The sequence below is a fragment of the Oncorhynchus kisutch genome, linkage group LG10 (assembly GCF_002021735.2).
Source record: "Oncorhynchus kisutch isolate 150728-3 linkage group LG10, Okis_V2, whole genome shotgun sequence".
In the NCBI taxonomy this organism is placed as follows: Eukaryota; Metazoa; Chordata; class Actinopteri; order Salmoniformes; family Salmonidae; genus Oncorhynchus; species Oncorhynchus kisutch.
This window is the reverse complement of record NC_034183.2, coordinates 68,531,675-68,549,231: the sequence shown is the minus strand read 5'-3', so window position 1 is coordinate 68,549,231 and position 17,557 is coordinate 68,531,675. Positions and strand designations below refer to the sequence as shown.

Sequence of the window (17,557 nt, the reverse complement as noted above, 5' to 3'; positions counted from 1 at the left end):
TTAATGATAACCTTGTATCTTGTTTTGTTAGAAAATATCAAAAGTGTTCAAATGTGTGTCCTTTAAGAACGCGTAATCAAGGCGTATGCTCACGTCATATGTTTCAAGAATGCCACAAATGTTAACTTGCTTATTTTTCAAATAAAAAATTTATTGAATTTAATCATAGTCATTCAAAAGTCATTTTCAAAAGTCTAACCACGCCGAGAGATCGGGTTTAGGAAAAGGTCCTGAGACGTTCATGGGAGTAAATGAGTTAGCATCATCGCTTTCATATGGGGCCGGTGTCGTTGGGGCATCTTTAGGGGTGCTGTATCTCGTTGAAGGCTTTTGTTTTAAAGCTTGAATCTGTTGACGAAGCTTATGGTTGGGTACACCGGAGAGGGGGATGTTGAGGATTGCCAGGGCCTTAAGAAACTGACGCCAGCCGGGAGGCCTTCGGTCATCAGCAACCTTGTGGGCAGCCGTGGTACTTTTAAGCAAGTCCTGCATATGGGACCCCCTAACCACAGAGCCCTGAAGGATAAACTCTCCAGAGTCGTTCCAAGCAGCTATCCCCTTTGAGTCTTTTATCTTGTTCATAATGTATTTAACATTCTTCCTGTTACGTAAAGGCACATGTGTCAGTAGGTCATGCATAACTTTATCTTCAAATGGCATTTGAGCTTCACCCGACATATTATCTCCACTAGGTAAGATCGACGGTACAGGCCTTACAGGGGCATGGCTATCGTTAGGTTCGACATCTGTTAAAGGGTCCGGTAGGGAAAGGGTTAAATGGTTAGTCTCTCTCTCCCCTTGCTTTACCCGAGTCAAATACCTTTGCATTAGGTTTGTGTATTTTTGAATCTTATCATAGGGGTTCAATCCTTTTCGGTTCAAAACATCCTTCATGGCCGTATCCAAATCATTTTCCGCTGTTTGTCTGATATCTTCAGGACCCTGCATTTGTTTTTTAAGTCTATCCAACTCTTGTTGAGGCACCAAGTACATTTTAGTGGCCATCACACCACGTGTTCAACCCCCACGTCTGGCCGCAATAAGGCTGGTGATGAAGGGCACGGCTATACTGAGTAAAGGTAGAAGAAAACCCCCAGACTGTTGTATACTATGTCTTTTCTTTTGAAGACTGGCCCTTTTATTGGCAAAGAGTTTGATCGCTGTCTTTTGTCTCCTTAATTTTTTCAATTGGTTCAGGGTGAGTGGAATGCGTCCTTTGAGAAGATTCAAAGCAATCTCACATAGGGCTAATATGAGATCTGAAGAACAGCGACCCAAGATGGCCTTCCGTTCTTTAGCTGTAGAACCCACTAGCCTTCTCAAGAGGGGGAGGTTTCTTTTTAAACGCAGAGACATAGCGTTTACTTTTTAGGAAGGTATGCAGCAGGCCTCTCCCCCGGAAACAGCCCTGTACGTAGCCTAAGGTGTTCTGGAGTATTTGCTTTTAAATCCACGATTAAATAAGAAAATGGCTCTTTGGTAGCGTCCTCATAGCTCTCCATAAAGTATGATTTCCGTCCAGGGTACATCTGCTGAGCTAGAGTGCTAATTTGCAGTTTGTCTCTAGGATTTTTAAACAATACCATGTAGTTGGCATTCAAGCTAATGGTCCGACTATTTTTACCTTGGTGAAACACATTCTGGACCAAGTAAAGCACGGACAGGTTTCTATGATGAGTATATTGGGTAAAAGCTCGTGCAATTTCAGGGTGTTCGCTACCAGCAAATAGCATATCGTCCAAAACCAGCAGATTATTTACATGTGGGGGGAGAAGTTCATCATCAGACAGAGAATCGGGTATTCCTTCAACAAACTTGATTTTTATTGTCTTCAATAATTCATCATACAGAGGTTGGTAACATGAATAACACCATACAATATTGTCAGGCTTTTGAGATAACACATGTTCAGAATTCTCTAAAATACTTTTTACAAAAAAAGTTTTACCACTGTTTGAAGGGCCTGCAATTAATGCTGAAAAAGGCAATTGTAGACGGGGGTCAAAACCCTCGACAGCAGTCATAATATCTTAAGCTTTAAGACACACTGGGGCTTGTAGCATAAGTCAGTAGCCAAAGGGCAATGTGGTACCGTCAGGCAATAGCTGTCTCTTGTCATAGACTACCCTGAATCTTTTAGTGAGTGGTGCGTTTCTTAGATGGAACCCCTTTTTATCCCTCACTATTTTGTTGTAGGAGCTCAAAATCTCCAAGTCACTATTCTTGTCCTTTACGAACCCCTCGACCAAGCGCGTGATTGATTCCAAGTTTACACGCGGTGCATTTTCATAGTTTTGAGTCACGCCTTTGGCTTTCAACACCACGTGATTGGCTTTAGTCCTAAAAGCATAGCTTTTGGACCACATGAGGACCATTCTGTAATATGGTCACCCTCTTCGAGTTCACTCGTTAAACCCCCAAGATAGTTGCTAAGTGGGGGGGTCCAATCCCCCGGTTTGCTTACATAGACCACAGAGTCTGTGTCGTGGTAAAGAACCCGCCTCTGAAGCTGTTCCATGAGGGTGTACAGTTCAAGGCGGCCATAGGCTGTGGTAAATGCTGCAAGAAACACATTTACATTACCCGGGGGTAGAACCCACTTTTGGTGGCGCCTCCATTGCACCAAGGCAATGTCTTGACTCAAGAAGGAAAAATGTGAAATTTCGTATTGGTCCGAAAAAACAAATTCCAAAAATTCTTCGGGGTCTTTAATGATCGAAGTTGTTAGCATATTGCATCTCTGCGCTAATTTCCCCCAAAGGGAGTTCAAGTACAATTTCGACACATTTCTTTTGGTTTTGTTGACCTCTATTCTGTCAGGGTCAAGAAGTATGCCTTCTCTGTCATGGTAGTCTTGAATGTACTGGTCTTTACTTTCTTGATCTGTGACCGATGCAGGATAGCCTGAAGCCATCTGCTTGCATCTCAAGAAGGTTTTGATGTACTCTTTAAAAAGTGTGTCTGATTTCCTGGAAAAGTTCCACACTTCAAAGATTTTGGCCACACGATACCCCTTCTCTAAAGCCTTAGAGAATTCTACAGTGACCCATACACCGGTCAGGGCTCTTTCTTGATCTGTGTGATCACAGGGGTTTTCCTGGTTGTGGTTTTCACAGCATGTGCGACAAAGGGGAAAGAAAAGTTTTCCTTTAGGACCCTTGTAAGGCAACACAGGTATAAACAGCCCCCTAGGAGGGTAGACAGTCGCTTTGATTAAACCAAAATAATTTTGGGGTTCGTCAAAGTCGCTGTGAATAATTTCAGGATGCCCTATAGGATAGAATGAGGAACTCATTACATGAGGATATAGGGATGTAAAATCTACATAGCCTATTGTCTCGTCGGGTTGAGCTACATAACGCAATGTCAAAGCATTGGTCCGGCCTCCAAACAAGGCCTGTCGCGGTTCCAGGGGCTCTGGAGGGTCATAATGGGTAAGGAAGGCCTTAACACTAGGATCTGCCTTTTTGAGGGCTGTCCATTCGTGCTCCCACAAAACCACAACTTTTAACCCGTAAGTAGCCTTTAAAGAATTCAGTTTGTCTTGAAACTCTTGGTACATTTCCCCAAAAGTCTTTTGGGTTAGGACACACAAGGTGTGGGGGACAAAGCATAATTTACAACCGTGGAAGAAACAACCGTTGTACTCATACACTGTCTCAACCCCGTCAATCTGTGTGTATCCATCTACATGGTAAGGCCCAAAAGCCTTCTCCCCCCGATTCAAAGCATGTTGGATAAAAATATCTTTATCCTGGGCCAAGTACTCCAACCATTGAATGGAACCACTAGAGTAGGCCTTGAATTGGCGTCGGTAGTTGTCTGGCGATGGGATAGCTATAGATTCAGGAGTTAGATAGTGTGTACGATAGGTTTTCATGCACGCTGATGCAATAGTTGTACAGCTCCAGGGGTCAATGCCCGCATCTTTGATTACCTCTTCTCTGAATCTGAGGCATCCTTCACGAAGTATAACAACGTCATTGTCACAGTATGATTCCATCTCTTTATGGAAATCAAAAGTGCCATGTCTTACGGTCTCGTACCATGTCATGAATCTCTCACGCTCTTTGGGAGACATTTGATCACACCCGTACATTTCGGGGGCTGGATAAGATCCTATATAATGTAGATTCTCCTCAGATGTGAAGAAATGAGGGAAATAGCCTTTGACAGAGTTTTCAAAACCCAAGGCCTCTGGCATTTGAGCCAATCTCATGGGTAAGAAGCTTAAGCTGTCAATGTATCTCTGTTTGAAGGCGGGGTCAACAAAGCATAATATTTTACTCCCTTGAGCTATGACACTGGGGGCCACGCCTTGCTGTATCAAAGGGTTCAGAAGCAGATAGGAGTCATAGGCCCTAGCATTGTGAGCTATAAACGTGAAGTTTCTGTACTGGGCTTTTCTAAAATGTTTTAGAAAGAGCCGGGCACAATTGGGTCCCTCGGCCGACCATTTTTCACCCTTGAAAGTCATGGTTGACACAAAAATAGGCAAATGAACCCCTGATTGCTGATTTGTCTCAAAATCATAAAACACATATTTCTCTGTATGTTCATCTTCAGCCAAGGGCTGAATGTAACACTCATGTGTTACTTCTTGAACCGCTTCCGCGTCTCTGCTTTTCAAAGGACCTTTACAGATTGGGCAGTGTATAATTCCACAAACATGAGGTTTAGGGCTATCTATTTTAAGGTTGTAATTGCAATGACATTTTGGACATTTCTTGTTAATGTCACAACTGCTTACAGATTTACATGCCTTGGGATGCCATGTTTCAGTTTTGTGTTTTTCGTAACAGTAGGCCGAACGACATGTGCGGTGACAATCCGCACAGGGGGTCAAGTTTAGCGGCTGCATAGGGCAATGTTTATCCAGACATACTGAACAGTTGTAACGGCACGAGTGCCCCCCCCATGCGTGTGTAGCCGGTATGACAGGCTGGACAGACATATGGCGCGCCTAAAAAGGCTGTGATGTTAGTTACGGCATAGTAATGCTCATTTTGCACATAAAAGTACATAGTCTTAGGATGTGGTTCGGGTATATTTTGGAACTTGAGGAGAGCGTCATTAGCCCTACTGTGGTACAAAACCACAATCTTGATGTTCAGAAAGTTTTCAAATTTGACTATGTCTGAGAAAGCCACAGCATCCTGTATACCGAGACCCACCGCAGTTTGTAGCTCTCGAGCTTTTTGTAACGCGGCTTGATCAGTACATCCTGGGCTGAGTAAGTGGGCCAAACCTATGGCAAAACATAGCTTATTACCTGGATTGTGAACGTTTATGAGATAGGCCCTTTTATTGCTTATGATTTCGGACTGCATTAAACTCTCGAGCTTTCGTCTCTGACCCCCGCCCCCTTGTGGTTGTCGTACTAATTGTACTACAAGTTCGAGGGTCCTATCTGCTAGCACGTTTAAATTTGACTGAACAAGGCGTTCTAGCAGTTTAACAAATTGTTCAAGCTCTGCTTCACCATTCTGTAAAATAAGCGATACCTTGCTCTGTAGACTGTCTCCACAAATTTCCAACTGTAAGAGATCCCTAGGTTCGCTATAATCTCTAATCCTCGCTAACAGTTCATTCAAAGTGTCCATAAGCATTACGTAAAACACAGCATATTCCCGAATCTGACCCCCCCATGCGAAATTGAAAAACTGCCGAACCTCAATATTGTTGAATTTATTTCGACGCAAAACATGTACACTTCGATCAAGACCTCCCCCCTCCAGATTTGCTAGGCAATTGTCCAACTGTTCAAAAACATCGTATTGGGTTTCAGACTCTTCGGACATTGGTGTTAAAGGCTGATTTATAGGTGTCTGGGGTGCCGAATTAAACCTAGCGCTCTCGTTCTGTACACTGATCTCAAGACCGCCCCCCTCCAGATTTGCTAGACATTTGTCCAACTGTTCAAAAACATCATATTGACTTTCAGACTCTTCGGACAATGTTGTTAAAGGCTGTCTTAGAGGTGTCTGTGGGGCCGAATTAAACCTAGGGCTCGCGTTAAGCTGGGTAATTAGAGATATGATGGTTTCGGGAATCTGTGTTAACATGTTTTCCTCGGAAGGCCCTGACTCATTCATACGTGTAATAATGTCTATGAGTTCGGAGGGAATCTGGGATAATAGATTTTCATCTATTGTCATTATGTCAATTACCCCCGAATCATTCATATGGTTAACTATATCTTGGAGCTCTGTAGGGATCCTGGCTAAGAGGGTTTCAATTGTCTCACTTTGGTCTATAGGGGGCGCCATCTGTCTAATTAAGGATGTGTGTGTGTGTGTGTGTGTTTACATGTGTGTTTTTTAACGGCGGTATTTGCTTGTTTTAGCCCTAATGTTTTAATGTTTTTTAACATACGGGGTAGCTCGCTACGCCAGAATGACACATCCTGATTGTATTGATGCTCGAGTAGAATACACATGCGCCTCTGGAGTAGAGCCTTTCGTGATTTTAAACCCAGGGTAAACGCTTTGAAAAAACGTTCTTGGTCTATTTCAGAATCTGCTGTTTCCCCCACAGAATTGGCCGATTCAAGAAGGTTGGCAGCTTCACAGAACATCAAATCGTCTACCTCAGAAATGTCATTTAAATCTTTGACATCATCAGGTTTCGCTGTTTTCTTGACTGGTGTCTTTGGAGCCTCCTCGGGGATGCTTGTCTGGGCATCCTCCGATGTTTGTGCGTTGTGTTTATAAGCCGGTGAGGAGTCTGAAATAAAAATAATACATACAAAAATAGGTTATTAACCCTAAAATATGTTAAAAATGCCAAATACATTTCAGATATAAGCCTATATATTAACAATACATTAATTAAATACCTCGGCTTTTTTGACGAGGGCTGTTCTGAAGAAGCTCTGAAACCAGGGGCTGATGTCTTTGTTCAACCTGTATTACAGCATCTGCAGGTTCGGTAGATGGTGAGCCTGAAAAAAAAAAAATAAAAAAAAAATAAAAAAAATAACAGCATTAGGCCTTGTTTTAACATATTCCGGCATAAAAAAAATATATAAATATTAAAATAATAATATATATAAATAATAATATATAATTGATTCATACCTAGTCCTTGGAACGACGTCTCGTGAATATCGGCCAAGTAGAATTGTTCGGGTGAAGCGGAACTGTGGATCTGAGCACTAATTATCCTTTGGTGTTTAGAAATATGGGGGACAACGTTGTCCTGGCCAAGGGGAGTTGACCTGCCGTTTAAAGTCTCTGTTCGCTGCTTTTGTGTAAATACATCCTGGGAGTAGGGCAGAATTGTCTCGTAGTCATATGCTTCGCAGAAACCGTTCAGGCTCCATAGGGCCTCGTTTAACCTTCTAGGCTTTAGGTCCTCTGTAAACATATAAAATAACTTTTAATATAAGATGCCCACACTTTTTGTTTTTAAGGTATAAATATTTTTATGTATGGAATTCTTGGAGCTTACTTACGTTGACAATTCAGGGCAGGCGTTTGTTTGTCTGCACTTTGTTTCGGAGCCCCATTGGATGGTTCGAGCTCAGTTATACCTCGGAGTATCTGCGTGAATGCTTCAGAATCTATAAAACATTCGACAATATTAAAGCTATAATCACTTTAGCTAATATTGCCTTGTTATACGGTAAGCATACTGATCCTAATGATTGTTTAATATTTCTATAACATCCCACGCTTTTCAAACAATTCCCCACAACAACCAAATCTAATAAAGATTTATTTCAAGAACTCACCTTGCGATAGATCCATTAGACTGTTTTCCCCGATTATCTTTTTTAACGCTTCAGTCCGATAACGATTCTTGGAGTTTCTGGAGGTGCTGTTTGCATCGGAACTAAAACGCTGCTAACATTGCCCATGGTTTCTAGCGCTTTTGTACCCTACGACCTAGAGAAAAACCCCTGAATGATTTTTTACATAGCATTTGGGGTTTGTCGTTTTTTTCGGGCTATACCCCCGCCCATGGTATATTTGACACATTTCAAACACATGGTATTGGGTGTGTCTAAACATTAGGATCCTTTTGGATCTTCTAAAATCTCCGGGGTGCTAGCACCTAGATGCATGGGGGGTGGGTTGGTCTCGACATCGCTGGGATGAATGACTTTTTAGCCCACCTAAAAAAATAGTTTTATGAAAGGCCTTTAAGATTAGGAGTCGTAAGACACAATATTATTGTTGGGGGGGTAGGCATCTGTTTTGCAGGCTAGTGTAAACCTTGGTTTCAAACGACCCACCAGGCATGCAAGGGTATTTTTTTAACAAACAACCCGCCCCCCCTTTTTCTGTTTTTGAAACACACACACACACACACACACACACACACACACACACACACACACACACACACACACACACACACACACACACAGCCACTACAGAAAACTCCCTCACGCACATACGCGCGCACATGGCTTTTTCCGCAAGTTTTTTCTCAGGGACAGACTGCGCTAAGAGTGAACAAACGCGAGAGTTCATAACGTGGTGAGATTCTGATTTTAAAACCATTTATTTCATTCAAAATATTTAGTACATACATTTTATATCCTTACATTCTTAAGGTATTTTACGATGCCTTTCTTACAGATCCTGGGAGCTTATGCAACCAACCGCCATTGTCCGTGTCGAGTTCACCCTCAAAAGGCAAGGCTCTCTTGCTAGGTCCATCAACACTTGGTAAGTTTTCACTCCAGGGGTAGATCCTCCGTCGGGCCTTTTGGTCTTGACTCTGTCTCAAGGAAAGCCTCGCCCAGCGCTTTAACTGTTCCCCATTTTGGAAGAGAATGTCCAGCTTATTCATAAGTGTTATGAAAATTGGATAATCCACCCATTTAAAACTAAACACAGGAATAAAAAAGTTTACATGTTTGCGTGCTCTGGAAGCTACAGGAGAATTGACAGACTTTGTAGCATTATACTTATCATAAAGGTCACAGGCTAAAATTGTCACTTTGTTGTCAGGGCTATAGTCCATTGAAGCAATTCTTAGAGCCTTGAGATCACTGCGGCCGCAGACCTGTTCTTCCAACGCATATCCTGGCACATTTGTAACACTCAGGACCTGTTCAATTTTACAAAGAGCCAGCCTGATGTTTAGCCATTCTCTCATCCCCAGAGCCGGGGGAAAACTCCCAGGTTTTGCAGGATAAAGGGGTTTGGGTCCACGGTCTGTGAATATCTTTACCGTAGAATCCTCCGGGTGGAATATGTAAGACATGTGGCCCTCACTCGTACCCAAAAATCCTTTAAAACATTCTGGAGCTTCACACAGAACTTCTTCAAGGCTTTGGTCACTGGGTTCATGACAAGCCGAGCATAACATCCCTAAAATTGGCATAGGTGTCATTTTTGTTTAATATTCAGGGGGGTTATCATGTACAGTCTTAAACAGGTATTGTTCAGGCGCTTTATAAGGGGCATTAACCACCCCAAACCGTGAGAAACAGTAACAGGTTGACCTGACACATGGTCACTTACTCAACCCCAACAACACCCCTGGGCATGCACCCTTCTACATGACATAGGGTCATAAATCATTACATAGGGTCATAAATCAGGCTTGGGTCATCAATCATTAACGGCCTGTCAAATGGACCCTTACTCACCCCATAGCCCCCACCTAACCAGGCTTGCCTATCAGGCTTGGGTCATCAATCATTAACGGCCTGTCAAATGGACCCTTACTCACCCCATAGCCCCCACCTAACCAGGCTTGCCTGACCAGAAGACATGCACACGTCATCACTACATAGGGTTCACATAGCGTTCACATAGGTTCACATAGGGTCATCAATCAACATTTTGACACGTGACATCTACTTTAATCTCTCTCACACCTGGACAAAAGGAACACCTACTTGAGAATGCTATTCATTGACTACAGCTCAGCGTTCAACACCATAGTACCCTCAAGGTTCATCACTAAGCTAAGGATCCTGGGACTAAACACCTCCCTCTGCAACTGGATCCTGGACTTCCTAACGGGCCGCCCCTAGGTGGTGAGGGTAGGGAGCAACACATCCGCCACGCTGATCCCCAACCCTGGAACCCCTCAGGGGTGCGTGCTCAGTCCCTTCCTGTACTCCCTGTTCACGCAGGTTATCAAATGGCTACCCGTACTATTTGCACTGTTATTTTTCACTGTCTTTTTAATTTTGTTTTTATTTCTTTACTTATCTATTGTTCACCTAATTCCTATTTTTTACTTAAACATTGCACTGTTGGTTAGGGCCTGTAAGTAAGCATTTCACTGTAAGCACCTGTCGTAATCGGCGCACATGACAAATAAACTTTGATTTGATTTGATCATCCCATATAATACAATAGATCACAAATATGTTAACTCAATGGATATTATAATTATCTCTAAACGTAAAACACTTTGTTCCAATACAATTCTAGATTGTTAAGTACATACTACAGAGGCCCATCAAGACAAGGAGGTGTAGTTTCCCTGTCATCTTTGCAGGATGTCAGATGCATAAGGGTTTCAACGCAATCAATTCTAAGACAAAGTCAGACATCATCAATCACTGTCAATCAACAAACATTGTCTGTGTTGTTTAAACAGTAAAGTATTTATTTAACTAGGCAAGTCAGTTAAGAACAAATTCTTCTTTACAATGACAGCCTAGGAACAGTGGGTTAACTGCCTTGTTCAGAGGCATAATGATAGATTTTTACCTTGTCAGCTCAGGGATTTGATCTAGCAACCTTTCGGTTACTGGCCCAACACTCTAACCACCAGGCTACCTGCCTTCCCTCATATGAACATTATGTATCGTGTATTAAGAAGAGTCATGAAATAATGGTATATTATACATAATTTATGTTAAATCATATTACATTTGTATATTTCCCACAACAATATTACAAACACCTTAATATAAGTGGCCCCTGTAAGAAATGTAAGTATGTCGTCTCAAGTTTTTGGAAAACTTATCCAACATCAGCAGTACATCACTGTTGTGTGTTTACAAAAAGATATATGTCACTGCACTTTTACAATGGTACTGTACATTGGTCATTTTTTAGGGTTAATCAAGATTATTATATCAGAGAAATGGCTTTATCAGAGTGCAGGTGTATCCTGGGTAGAAGTCATGCTTTGGAATCTTTGAACTAATATACCCAACACTCATTTTGATAAACATGCCTTTTAAAACACATTCTTAAGCTCTCTCCCCTATACACAATTACAATGAAGACATAGTAAAGTATTCGGGGTAGGTCCCCAGAACAGCTTTGAGAAACCACATAGAGCGATTTATTACTTAAGTTCAGGACTCATTGTTCAATGCAATTCTTGAAAATGATGTTATATTTATTACGAACACAAACATGAATATGGTCTGTCAATAACATTGTGTGTGATGAGAAGTGATTGACTGAAAATATAAAATAATATAATTAATAAAACTGTTAACAAGGTCTATCATATAAATGAAACTGTGATTAACATTTCTGATTCCTTGATCCATCTCACCATTTATTCAAACCAAATGCAAATTGTGTTCATGTGGTGGAAACATTTCTTGGTTACCAGCTGGCTTCTACAAAATACAGTTTCTCCTCAGCTGAAACAAGGTAATGTATAATTAGTGCAGTCCCTGGGCTACTTAACTACTTTAACTGTCTATGTGAATCATCAGAGACGTTAAACTGGGATTCTGAAACACCCAGGTGACAGACTGGAGTTCACCAAGCGTGGTGCCACACAGCTGTGAGGGTCACAGAGGGGAAGAAAGAAGGGTGGTTGTGTGAGAGAAACAGACAACATTGTGAAAAGGAGAGCAGGCCCTGTGTGTAACGGAATGGATTATCAAACATAAACCCTTAGATTATGGAATGGATGCATTAATAGTTACTTTACATCAGTTTGACCAACATGATGGAAAATATGCTGTTTCTGTGTGACTTAAAGCATACAAATTATGACAAAAGTAACTACAAATATGTTTATTCCATACTCTAAGTATGTACAATTGTAACGGTTTTCTTCCGTTGAGGGAGAGGAGGACCAAAATGCAAGTGGTTAGAGTGCAACATGTTTAATAAAGACCATACATGAGAACACTACAAAATACAAAACAACAAATGTGAAAACCGTAACAGTCCTATCTGGTGCATAGACACAAAGACAGAAGACAACCACCCACAAAATACCCAAAGAACATGGCTGCCTAAATATGGTTCCCAATCAGAGACAACGATAAACACCTGCCTCTAATTGAGAACCAATCTAGGCAACCATAGACTTACATAAACACCTAGACTAGGTAACTTCCCATAAACATACAAAACACCTAGACCAGCGAAACACATAACTCCCCCATGTCACACCCTGACCTAACCAAAACAATCAAGAAAACAAAGATACCTAAGGCCAGTGCATGACAACAATTAAATAGTCTGTTTATATTGATACATTCAGTCAATTTGATCAGTATCTGTGACTATTTGGCTACTCGTAAATTTGACCTTTTAAAAATTACGTTACAGTTTCAATATCTCAGGCCCAGAAAGCCAGATTCTAATGAGGTAAAGATCTCCTGGTTCAGTTTTATCAGAGGGTCTACGTCATCAGAGAATGGTCCTTGGTGGTGCTACAGACCACAGCTGGAGCTGAAAACATCAGCATCTTCATCCTTTCTGTATATTTGCATGTCTTAAAGCATATTAACTGTTTGAAAAGTAACAGTCCACTGTAGATGGACTGCTCTGTCCATAATAAGTCCTGAGACAGGATAGACTGGGCCTTAAGTTTAGTTAATAACCTCTTATGGATGCATCCCTTTGTTCTCAATTTCTGCCTGAAGACATTCCCTAATCTAACTGCCTGTAGCTCAGCCCCAGAGGCAAGGATATGCATATTCTTCGTATCATTTGAATTGAAACATTCTGAAGTTTGTGGAAATGTTAATTGAATGTAGGAGAATATAACACAGTAGATCTGGTGGAAGAAAAAAGAACGAAAGAGCATACGTTTTCTGTTTTTTATTGTTGTAGCATCATCTTTCACATGTACTAGAATAGCCACACAGTCAGATAGGATGCTGGAGATCATTTTGATGGATAACACAAGAGGGCAACTGTAGGTGTGCAAAGTTTCAGACTGATAACTTCAGGAATGGGTGAGCTACATGACATTTAGCATGAAGTCACCCAGGTGTCCCACACAAGTTGCCCAAATGTACCCAAGTGGCCGAATTGGTGAAATGACCTATAACTATATACAACAGTGCAAATAACTATATACAACATATCAAAAAGCAATTCTAACACAAAAAAAATAAATTAAAATGTTTAAAAAAATATATTTTAAAAAACAGGGGTAGACCGTTCGGAAGCCCTCTACACAATATTTTGCTGCCTGTGCCATGTCCCATAGCAGTCTCTTTCTGATGTAAAGCAGAGGCAAACTGAACAACTGGTGCAGGTGATGGAGGACTTAATGTGACAAAGAACACAACGACGCCTCCATGCTTTGCCCTTTTGGCCCTGAGGCACAGTCATGCCTGCAGTAATGAACTGTGGCATATGAACACCACTGGAGGCAGGAGTAGAGCTGGCAGAGTTAGAGGCGGCAGAGGTAGAAGCGACAGAATGTGATGCAGTGGACTTTGTGCTATAGCCAGCAAGCTCCTGGATGAGCAGCTCCCTGAAGGCTAGCTGTGAGATGGGGGGCTGTCCACAGCTCTTCGCCATTTCCTTCTGCAGGATGAAGGAATTCACCACAGCAATGTCAATGAAATGGTAAAACAATGTCTTTTACCATTTCTTTGTCTTATGTAGAACATTGTAGTACCCTATCAGTGCATCTGACAGGTTCCACACCTCCCATGCTCTTGTTGTAGTCCTTGATGGCTGCAGGAATGGGGACATTTTTGGTGGTCCATGCCCCAGTAGTGTCCTTCACATGCCTGATGACGTGATCGCCACTGAAGGACTTGTGGATAGTGGAGCACATCACCACCTCTCTGGTGTCCATCCACTTCACAAACAGCAGGCCATCTTCACGGATCCATCGCATGGTACCCCGCTCAGCATGCTTATGCATGTCATTTACCTTGGTCTTCGGAAAGCCCACTCTGTTGGTCCAAATGGTGCCACAAGCCCACACCTCCAGCTTCCTCAGGTCTGCAAACAGGGTAGGGCTTCTGTAGAAGTTGTCCACAAAGAGTTTGTAGCCCTTCCCCAGCAGTTGAAAATCCAATAACTCCATTACAGAGTCATAGCTAAGTCCTTTACCAGTCGCACACGTGTTCTTCCCCTCATAGACAAAAAAATTGCATGTGTATGCACACACAGAATCAGCCAAAACAAACAGCTTGTAACCCCACTTAGTTGGTTTGTTACACATGTATTGTTTTAGGCCAATTCTGGCCTTTGAGGCTACCATCCTCTCATCTATGGACAAGTTCTGGGCGGGCTGAAAATGTATCTTGCAGGCCTCAACCAAGCTGGGGTAGAGAGGTTTGACTTTGTAGAGCCTGTCAAACCTTGCGGTGCCTCTCCTCCTGTCATTCTCCTCATCAACTTCTGGGTCACTGATGTGAAGCGCCCGTGAGATATTTAAAACCTTGTAGAGGACATGACAGTGCGGGGGAAAGGCAGGTGATAGAGTGGGGATGTTTTCCAGTAATCCTTTAGGGTTTTCAACTTCACCAGCCCCATGTAAATTACCAGTGAAAGTAACAGAAAAGGTCTGACATGGAAATGGGCCCCATACTTGTTAGTATTACACACCAGGGAATCAACAACTGCCGGGGTGAAGAACAACTGAAAATGTTGCATGGGGCTGTATTTTGATGTCATGTCGAGCTGAGGTCCTGGTGGCCTTTTTGGTCAGAATATTGGAGGACGTGGCTCCACATCCTTCTCCAGCACAGAGTGCCATTGCCCCTCTACCTCTCTGCCAGCAGGTTCCACACTTCCCTTCCTCCGCTTCTTTGTTACTGTCTTCACACCTCTAGATGGCCGGGTGTGGGGTTAGGTGTGGAGCTGGAGACAGCAGGAGGCCGGCTGGATGAACCCGCTTCAGTGGGGGATGGGCACCTTGGCACCGGGGCCTCCCAGTCAGAGTCGCTATCACTGTGAAAGAAAACATAAAAAAATATTTGTATTGTATGAGCCTTTTATCATCACATAAAATAAACAGATATGTATTGTATAGAGCAGAGGGAACAGTCACTAAGGTGAAGTGCTGCTCCATTCAACTCCGGCCATTGTTGTGGGCCTGCCTTCCCCACAACAACACCCAATGGGTATTTCATATGGAAATGGAGAGGAGTAGCAGGCGCAGTGGCCATGTGTGTTTGCTGTTCTACTCCATTCCATTTGAATAAAAAATTGAAAATATATATATATCTGACATGGAATATACAGTGGGGCAAAAAAGTATTTAGTCAGCCACCAATTGTGCAAGTTCTCCCACTTAAAAAGATGAGAGAGGCTTGTAATTGTCACGCCTTGGTCTTAGTATTTTGTGTTTTCTTTCTTTATTCGGTCAGGCCAGGGTGTGACATGGGTTATTGTGGTGTGTTTTTGTCTTAGGGGTTTTGTGGGGTGTCTATGTAGTCTATGGCTGCCTGAGGCGGTTCTCAATCAGAGTCAGGTGATTATCGTTGTCTCTGATTGGGAACCATATTTAGGCAGCCATATTCTGTGAGTGTTTTCGTGGGTGATTGTTCCTGTCTTTGTGTTTGCACCAGATAGGGCTGTTTCGGTTTTCATTATTTCATTTCGTTAGTTTTGTAGTTTCTGTATGTATAGGTTTTCATTCATTAAAATATATCATGAATCATCATCACGCTGCATTTTGGTCCGATCCTTGTTCTACCTCTTCGTCAGAGGAGGAGATAGAAGAGAGCCGTAACAGAATCACCCACCACACCCGGACCAAGTGGCGTGGTAACAGGCAACAGCGGCAGCAGGAGCAGCGCAACAAGAATTTCTGGACTTGGGAGGAAATCCTCGACGGGAGAGGACCCTGGGCTAAACCAGGGGAGGGTAGCCGCACCAAGGTGCAGCGAGAGAGGGACTGGACATGGGAGGACGAACTGGACGGTGAAGGACTTTGGGCTCAGCCTGGAGAATATCGCCGCCCCAAGGAAGAACTGGAGGCGGCAAAAGCGGAAGGCGCTGGTATGAGGAGGCAGCACGGCGACGTGGATGGAAGCCTGAGAGTCGGCCCCAAAAATGTCTTGGGAGGGGGCTCACAGGGAGTATGGCTATGCCAGGTAGGAGACCTGCGCAAACTCCCTGTGCTTACCGGGGGGCTAGAGAGACCGGGCAGGCACCGTGTTATGCTATGGAGCGCACAGTGTTTCCAGTACGGGTGCATAGCCCGGTGCGGTTCATACCAGCTCTTCGTATTGGCCGGGTTAGAGTGGGCATCGAGCCAGGTAAGGTTGGGCAGGCTTGGTGCTCAAGAGCCCCAGTGCGCCTGCACGGTCCGGTCTATCCAGAGCCACCTCTACACACCAGTCCTCCGGTGGCAGCTCCCCGCACCAGGCTTCCTGTGCGTGTTCTCTATCCAGTTCCACCAGTGCCAGCACCACGCATCAGGCCTACAGTGCGCCTCGCCTCTCCAGCGCTGCCGGAGTCTCCCGCCTGTTCAGCGCTGTCGGAGCCTTTCTCCTCTCCTGCGCTGCTGGAGTCTCCCGCCTGTTTAGCGCAGCCAGAGCCTTCCTTCGCTCCAGGGCTGCCGGAGTCTCCTGCCTGTTCAGCGCAGCCTGAGCTGCCAGTCTGCATGGAGCAGCCTGAGCTGTCAGACTGCATGGAGCAGCCAGAGCTGCCATTCTGCATGGAGCTGCCAGTCTGCATGCAGCAGCCAGAGCTGCCAGTCTGCATGGAGCAGCCAGAGCTGTCAGACTGCATGGAGCAGCCAGAGCTGCCATTCTGCATGGAGCTGCCAGTCTGCATGGAGCAGCCAGAGCTGCCAGTCTGCATGGAGCAGCCAGAGCTGTCAGTCTGCATGGAGCTGCCCGTCTGCATAGAGCAGCCAGAGATGCTAGTCTGCATGGAGCTGCCAGTCTGCATAGTGCAGCCAGAGCTGCCAGTCTGCATGGAGCTTACAGTCTGCATAGAGCAGCCAGAGCTGTCAGTCTGCATAGAGCAGCCAGAGATGCCAGTCTGCATGGAGCAGCCAGAGCGGCCAGTCTGCATGGAGCAGCCAGAGCTGCCAGTCTGCATGGAGCAGCCAGAGCTGCCAGTCTGCATGGAGCAGCCAGAGCAGCTAGATCCGCCAGTCAGCCAGACTCTTCCAGATCTGCCAGTCAGCCAGACTCTTCCAGATCTGCCAGTCAGCCAGACTCTTCCAGATCTGCCAGCCAGCCAGGATCTGCCAGAGCCAACTACCTGCCTGAGCTTCCTCTCAGTGCTGAGCTTCCTCTCAGTGCCGAGCTGCCCCTCAGTCCCGAGCTACCCCTCAGTCCCGAGCTACCCCTCAGTCCCGAGCTGCCCCTCAGTCCCGAGCTGCCCCTCAGTCCCGAGCTGCCCCTCAGTTACGAGCTGCCCCTCAGTCCAGTGGGGTTCTGGGTGAGGACTATTAG

At 44.1% G+C, this 17,557-nt stretch overlaps 1 protein-coding gene across 18 annotated transcripts in view; it reads right to left on the bottom strand.

Annotated features, from left to right (window-relative positions):
- LOC109876272 (uncharacterized) overlaps positions 1 to 17,557 on the bottom strand; it is a 239,151-nt gene that overhangs the window by 90,657 nt on the left and 130,937 nt on the right. The window lies entirely within an intron of this gene.